Raw genomic sequence first — 8,669 nt, 5'->3', positions numbered from 1 at the left:
GTTCTTTCCGAGTCCAGAGGCATTGTTAATAAAGACAATGAATCATTTCTGAGAGGATGTGGTCTCATTTCGTCAACCACACACAGTCATTCTGTCCAAGTTAACATCCTTCTCTTGGTCACTAGGACCTCGACCTTGGAGACACCTTTGACTGGGCCGCGGGGGGCCCTTGTGGCAATTATGTCGTCCCTTTGAGAGTCCTGTCTGTCCCTTCCTTTCCAAACCTAGACCTCATTCCTTCGCCACAGCGACTGTCCTAACTTCAGCCTGGTCTCCATCAAGCAGCCTGCCCTCCACACTGTCTTCCAGAAACACCCTTCTCATCATGCCACACCCCTGCTCGCAATCCTTCCGTAGCTTCTCCTGGCCCAGGATTGAGTTCTGGCTTCTCATCCTGACGCGAGAGGCCTTCCCCTGCTTGCTTCCCAGCCCCCACCCACACCCCGCTCTACCAAATTTCCTTCCTGATGCCCAAGGGGCCACGCTCTCCTGCGACACTCGTCCCTGCCTTAGTTTACCCCCACACCTACAGACTCAGATGCTGAGCCCCCAGGATGCTCCCTCCGTGCCTCCTCAAAGCCTGTTCATCCTTCAGGTCTCAGCCAAGTGTCACCTCCCCTTACCAACCAAACCAGGCTTTATCTTTCACGAGCAAGGCCCTATTCCTCCGGAGAGCTCACCTTCGTAGTGATGCAATGCTAGATTCATTCACGTAAGCGTTTGATGAGTCTCTCCCCTCGCCCTGACTCTAAGACCCAGGAAAACAGGGACTCTTGGTCTATCGTCACTCACCAGGGCACCCCCAGTACCCAGCATACAGCAGGTGCCTAAGGCGCATTGTGGTCGCATCGCTGTTCAATGTATTCAGGATTTCTTCTCCCATGAGGTTAGGTGGCTAGAATGGCCTGGGATGCATGGACGATGGTACAACGACTTCTGCTCTTGCTTTAGGGTTCATGTTCCTTGTCACCTCGGAGCTTGAACCTTCCAGGGATGTTGCAATCCCCTCTGAGCTCTCCTGAGATGCCCCAGCCCCTTTGTCCGTGCCACGACCTTGGTTTCTGATTCTATGTCTTCCATTCAGTATTCATTCGTGGATCGTGTGTCTCACCTGGCCAAGCCCTGCTTAGTGCTGAGGCTGACACAAGCCACGTACAACTCAGTTCCAGCTCCCACGGGGCTCTGTCACGTGTTTGCCCAAAAGTGAATTGTATGCCTCCCCGGTGAAAATGTAAGGTCATGGACAGGGTCAATGTCTTGTCCTTCTCTTGGTCTTGTCTCACCAAGGTGTCTCACGGCTGACATGCAAGGAATACTCTTCAATCGCCACAGGGAGAGATGAGTCAAAGCTTTGAATCCAGTCCAGCCCCTCTTGGGGTAACCCCACCCCAAAGCCCTCCCCAGCCCCGAAGCCTTTTCACTTTAACTCCCAATGAATCCTCCTAAATTCCTTATCATCACCAGCAAGTTTCTGATAGTTGTCAGTGGGTGTTGTGTCTCTAGGCCCCGAGGAGGCCCCAGCGAAAGCCTTCAGGGAACCCACGCACCGAGAGGAGTGTCTCAGAGATGGGAATGAGAACAGGTAGGAAATGGATACATGGTCCCGGCCCCAGAGGCCATGTGGTACAAAAGATGGGGACATGGGCTCTGGAGCCAGGCTTGTGTTTGGATCTAAGGAAACTGGGGCACCCAGGGGTTAGATGTTCGCCCACAGCCCGATGTGGGATCAGTTCCTGCTCTGACGCTCACTCAAGCTGCTCAGAACCTGGTGGGCACGTGGGCAAGTCATCAGGCCACATTGTCTGTACAGAGTGTTAAGGGAACGAGCACAGGAGTAATTCACTTTGTGGTAGGAACGAGGGAAGACTCTTCGGGAAGGTTTCACAGAGGTGGGTGTTGCTTAGAAGTTCTCCTGGTGGAGAAGGTGGCACAGGGTTCTAAGCAGGGGGCGTGGCCCAAGCAAGGGCACTGGGGCTGAAGGTGCACGGCTGTGTTCATGGGGGCATGAGACTCGATCGGCTGCATTCCTCAACATGTACTGAGTCCTCACCATGTGCCAGGCAGCATAGGGGGGTGGGGAACTGGGCATCCCAAACAATGCCCAACCCCAGGTACACCTAGGGTCTACTTTCTGGGACCCCAAGACCCAGGAGGGATCAGCCCAGTCTATAATCCCATTACCACGAGGGGAAAAAAAACCCAAAGCCTAAATTGTAGGTCGGGCTAGGGGTTATTTATGGAAAGTTATATTCTACCTACATGGGGTCTATGAGCCTGGCGCCGATCAGAAACAGAACAGACAACAGGCTCAGCTGGGAGGGGTGGCATTCTGCTGTGGGGAGCTCATGTTCTGGTGGCTCAGCCAGACGTGGGGTTTGTATTAATAGTCTTGAGAGTCAGACAGACAGAGGAGCAGAGAGAAACAGGTTTCTCTCTCTCTTACACACACACACACACACACACATACACACACACACTCCATCAGGCTCTACCTATACTCCAAGTACAGATCAGGCCACCTTTGCACAAGGAGGTAGAGCGAAAGAAATTCAAAGAGGCCACAGGAACCCAAACTTCCCCTGCCTGTCCTCGAGCAGGCAGGACTTGGGCAGCTGGGGAGGGGGACAGCTCACACACCAAGCTCAGAGTCACTGCCACTGGAAACTGGTGCCACCCGCCCCCTCCCACCTGTTCCCTGACACAGGCCTGCCCTCGTTCCTGATCATTGGTTCTAGCTCTGGGGGCCTGCGTAAACTTTCCTGCCTGCCCCACCCCGACTTCCACGTTCCTGGAGTGCATCCTCTGCCTTCTCCCGTGTCCAAGGGCAGGCGAAAGCTCAGGCTTCCGGCAGCTCTGACCAGGGGTTGAAGTTCCTTTCATCGCTGGAGGGACAGGAAGCAGGAAGATTGTCACTCTTAATTCATGCAACCGGGCGCCTGATTTGCCCAGACACTGACATCTATTGGCCCAGAGAAATTATTAACAGCTCCCACTTTTCCTCTCAAAAGTATCCCGTTCAAGCAATAAATCACATGGTTATTGCAGCTGCAAGAATGAGAGATACAGCTTTTATGTGGAATGGCTGGGACTCAGATGCTGAGCCCCCAGGATGCTCCCTCCGTGCCTCCTCAAAGCCTGTTCATCCTTCAGGTCTCAGCCAAGTGTCACCGCCCCTTACCAACCAAACCAGGCTTTATCTTTCACGAGCAAGGCCCTATTCCTCCGGAGAGCTCACCTTCGTAGTGATGCAATGCTAGATTCATTCACGTAAGCGTTTGATGAGTCTCTCCCCTCGCCCTGACTCTAAGACCCAGGAAAACAGGGACTCTTGGTCTATCGTCACTCACCAGGGCACCCCCAGTACCCAGCATACAGCAGGTGCCTAAGGCGCATTGTGGTCGCATCGCTGTTCAATGTATTCAGGATTTCTTCTCCCATGAGGTTAGGTGGCTAGAATGGCCTGGGATGCATGGACGATGGTGGGAAGAGGGAGGGGAATATCTGGCTTCTAACAAAAGAAGCTGTTCTCCTGGGTCCTTATAGCTTGGGTCTCTGAGGTTAAGACACATCTCCTACCCTCAAGCAGTTTGTAATCTTGCTGGGGAGTCAAGTGGAAAATACCACTGTGGAGTATGTGATCATTTGCCACCAGAGTGATGGAGACCTGAGGGGGGGTGGGGCTTCTGGGGAACAAGGTAGTGGTGGGGTCTGGCTGAGCTGAGCTTTGCAGGCTCCAGGACGAAGAGGGGCAGTGGAGGAAAAGGAGCAAGGGAGGGGTGCACACCAGGTGGGCTGGGGTGATGTTGGCCTGGGACCTGGCACATAGCTGGCTCTCCCTATCCAAGTTTATTACACAAAGAAGCCGAAGCCAGGAAGGAGAGAGGAGTGGGGGTGGGGCAGAGTCAGATACTGTGGATCAGGGCAGCGGGGAGGAGGCATCCGGTAGCAAGAAGAAAGGGGCTGAGTGCCTACAATGGCAGCACTAACTCCTATGAGAAAGGCAAGAAGCTGGGTCCTGGGTGCTAAAGGATACCCTGAATGACCTTCTATGCTCTGTGACCTGGCAGCCCTACCTTTCTTACAATCTTCCCTCAATTCCCAACTTCCCTACAGTCATCTGAGGTGCCTGAGCCTGGATCCTGCCCACAGAGAAGGCCCACGCTGCTGGGGGGCAGCTGCAGGTGGGAGAGAGGTACCCACGAGGGGGGATGGGCAACGGACACGAGGAGAAGAGCCACGGACCTCACCTGCCTGACAGCTTCCTGAGGACTGACCCTGCCAGCAGGTTTGAGATGGGGGCAGGAGAGGAAGTTGGGGAACGGAGAAGGTAGGCATGGAGAGGAAACGAGGGGTGCTCAATTCATTTGTCCCGCTAATACAGACAGAATGTCCGCTATGTGCCAGGCACCGCCCTAGGCTCTGGGCATGTGGCTGTGATGATGGGGCCTCATGAAGCTCTTGGTCTAGGACCCACAGGGAGATGGATGCTGGATAACAAAGAAATGCACAGCATAATGCCCAGGAATGAAAAGTTCTGGAAAAAAATACAGCTGGTAAGCAGATAGAGAGCCTTGGAGGTGGCCAGGCCGGGCCTCTCTGAGGAAGTGGCACTTGAGCTGAGACCTAAATGCAGGGAGGAAGTGAGCCACAGAAGGACCCGGGGGACGCATGTGCTAGAGAGGGGACAACAAGTGCAAAGGCTCTGACAGTATGTAGGGGGTGGCGAAGGGACACCACTAATTGCCTTTGGGTGCCTTTCAGGCGTCTCCAGGCCAAGCCTATTAACCCGTGATCTGGAAACCAGCATGATAATTATAATTATAGTGGGGAGGTGTGTGTGTTTGCGTGCGCGCGCATGTGTGCACGTGTAAAAGAGGGGGCGCCTGGGTGGCTCAGTCGTTGGGCGTCTGCCTTCGGCTCGGGTCATGATCCTAGGGTCCGGGGATCGAGCCCCGCATCGGGCTCTCTGCTCCGCGGGAAGCCTGCTTCTCCCTCTCCCACTCTCCCTGCTTGTGTTCCCTCTCTCGCTGTGTCTCTCTCTGTCAAATAAATAAATAAAATCTTTAAAAAAAAAAAAAAAAAGAGGGTGAGTCTCTCTTTGCATGTTCTCCTGGCTCTGTATATTAAAGACCAAGTGATGGTCCCCAGAGAAGAATGACTTGCATATTATTGATTATGTAGCTATGGACGCCTTTGTTCTTAGAAAGCATGATAAGTTTGTTTAAGTAAGGCTGTGGGCATCGGGCAGATATATTCCTTCTAGGATACGCCTAAGTCATGAAATTCATATGTAATTGCAGAAAAGTCACAGTTTTCCTTTACTGGATGCCCACAAAATCCAGGCTGGGGTGGAAGCAAGGATTAGCTTGGCCCAGGAAAGCACAAACAGAAACGTATTCTTTCCTAGGGGAACCCTCCTACACTGTTGGTGGGAATGCAAGCTGGTGCAGCCACTCTGGAAAACAGTATGGAGGTTCCTCAAACAGTTGAAAATAGAGCTACCATACGATCCAGCAATTGCACTACTGGGTATTTACCCCAAAGATACAAATGTAGGGATCCGAAGGGGTACGTGCACCCCAATGTTTATAGCAGCAATGTCCACAATAGCCAAACTGTGGAAAGAGCCAAGATGTCCATCGACAGATGAATGGATAAAGAAGATGTGGTATATATACACAATGAAATATTATGCAGCCATCAAAAGGAATGAGATCTTGCCATTTGCAACGACGTGGATGGAACTGGAGGGTGTTATGCTGAGTGAAATAAGTCAATCAGAGAAAGACATGTATCATATGACCTCACTGATATGAGGAATTCTTAATCTCAGGAACAAACTGAGTGTTACTGGAGTGGTGGGGGGTGGGAGGGATGAGGTGGCTGGGTGACAGACATTGGGGAGGGTATGTGCTATATGGTGAGCGTTGTGAATTGTGCAAGACTGTTGAATCACAGATCTGTACTTCTGAAACAAATAATGCAATATATGTTAAAAAAAAAAAAAGAAGAAGAAGATAGCAGGAGGGGAAGAATGAAGGGGAGTAAGTTGGAGGGGGAGACGAACCGTGAGAGACGATGGACTCTGAGAAACAAACTGAGGTTTCTAGAGGGGAGGGGGTTGGGGGGATGGGTCAGCCTGGTGATGGGTATTAAAGAGGGCACATTCTGCATGGAGCACTGGGTGTTATGCACAAACAATGAATCATGGAACACTACATCAAAAACTAATGATGTATGGTGATTAACATAACAATTAAAAAATTAAAAAAAAAAGAAACGTATTCTTTTCCTGCCACGGCTCTAGCCCAGACACATAAATATATGTAGATGCACGTACATGTTTATTGTATTCCCACTAGGTCAGAGGATGGAGATCTGAATGGTAAGTAGTTGTCTAAAAATGAATTCCTTCTGGAAAGATTCATTCTTACTTCTCTGAACTGTATAAGAACATTCCCATCACGGAGCACACTTAGGTCACAGAATCCACTGCAAATCCCTTTCCAGAAGATTCGCTTTCACCCTGCTCCTCGGTTTTGCACATGCAGTCACATGTGTATACACACACACACACACACACCCCATCTCTACTCTGAGCATACAATGTCAAACGTTCCCAGGTATTCTAAGAGCCTCCTGCCTCTGCCCCTTGGTTAGCAGGTGTCCAGGAACAGTACTGGCATCCAGGGACTGTGAACCATGCTTCATGTCAGATCCAAACGGTGGCCAGGTCTGGACGAGACCGAGCCCCACATCTTCCAGGGACACCAGACAAGAGGCCAGAACTGCACATCAGCTCTGCCCAGGGCTAAAAGCGGCTCAAGAAGGTGGGGTGAAAAGATTGCCTTGTGCACTGCCCTCGGGGGCTCCCCAGACCTGCCCCCAGCTCTCCCCCACTAGGGAGGCAACAAGGCCGGCTTGGACTGCCTTCTCGGTCTCTCCTGTTTCCTCCTCGACAGCTCCACCAGATGGATCTCTGGTTTTTTAAAAAACAAAGTTCAAGTTGTTTTAAATGCAGGGAATTTACTGTTTTAGCATTTTTGCTCCATTACTTCTTTTCTTGTAAACACAAATAGAACATTCTAGATAAATTTCTCTTTGTATTTCTCCCCTTCCTCATGCCTTTCCCTCACTCTCCAGAAGCAACAATCCATGTTTCTATGCTTTTCTACATATATATGATTTATAATGATATACAGACGTGCGGTTTTAAATTTTACATGCATTTTACCATGCCATACAGATTCTGAAACTCACCTTTTTTCTACTCAAAATCATGCTTTAAAAAAAAGAATTTATTTTTATTTATTTGAGAGAGAGCAAGAGCAAGAGATTTCACAGAGGGAGAAGAGGCAGAAGCAGACTCCCTTGCTGAGCAGGGACCTTGGGATCGTGACCTGAGTTGGAGGTAGATGCTTAATGGACTGAGCCACCCAGGTGCCCCTCAAAGTTATGCTTTTAAGATCTGGTCATGCTGGATCATTTTAACTATTGAGCCCTATTACATTTTATGATTACACCACTTTTTGTTCATTTTTCTACCGCTGGACGTTTATTTTGTTTTTGGGGCTTTCACTATCATAAGCAATGCTGTAAAGAAGTTGCCTGCCTTAGTTTCCTGATAATGACATGCAGTAGAGTTTTTTCAAGACAGGAAGGAGTGAGTGTTCTTTTTTTTAAATTTTTTATTGTTATGTTAATCACCATACATTACATCATTAGTTTTTGATGTAGTGTTCCGTGATTCATTGTTTGTGCATAACACCCAGTGCTCCATGCAGAACGTGCCCTCTTTAATACCCATCACCAGGCTAACCCATCCCCCCACCCCCCTCCCCTCTAGAACCCTGTTTGTTTCTCAGAGTCCATCGTCTCTCATGGTTCGTCTCCCCCTCCGATTTCCTCCCCTTCATTCTTCCCCTCCTGCTATCTTCTTCTTTTTTTTTTTTTTAACATATATTGCATTATTTGTTTCAGAGGTACAGATCTGTGATTCAACAGTCTTGCACAATTCACAGCGCTCACCATAGCACATACCCTCCCCAATGTCTATCACCCAGCTCCCCCCCCCCCCCCCCCCCCCCCCACTCCAGGAACCCTCAGTTTGTTTCCTGAGATTAAGAATGCCTCATATCAGCGAGGTCATATGATACATGTCTTTCTCCGATTGACTTATTTCACTCAGCATAACACCCTCCAGTTCCATCCACGTCGTTGCAAATGGCAAGATCTCATTCCTCAGAAAGGAGTGAGTGTTCTAATACAAAAATCTAATCATATCACTTCCCTGCTCAAGATTCCTCCTCGGCTCCCTATTACCTAAAGGATAAACCCTGAACACCTTAGCTCACAAAGGTATGATTCTGTTCCTGCCTGCCTGTCCAGTCACACCGTCGGCCACTGACCTCCTTAGCACTTTATTCCCTGCAATAGTGTATTTCTTTTGATTTCCAAAGAGTCCAGGTAGTTTTGAAACCTCTGTGCTTTTGCACCTGCTGTTCATTCCATCTAGGACACCCTCTTTCCACTTCTCTGGTATGGAAAGTCCTCTTCATTTCCAAGTCAAGTCAAACGCTACCTCCTCCGTGGGGGCAGACCCCTGTGCCAAGTGCATACTACATCATAGCATCTGCCACACGGGCTGAACTTGGCTGCCTCCCCTCCAG

This window comes from Callorhinus ursinus, unplaced genomic scaffold, assembly GCF_003265705.2.
Source record: "Callorhinus ursinus isolate GAN/ISIS: 27379988/994484 unplaced genomic scaffold, GSC_fseal_2.0 scaffold102, whole genome shotgun sequence".
NCBI lineage: Eukaryota > Metazoa > Chordata > Mammalia > Carnivora > Otariidae > Callorhinus > Callorhinus ursinus.
The sequence above is the reverse complement of the archived record's forward strand: the minus strand, read 5'-3'. Positions refer to the sequence as shown.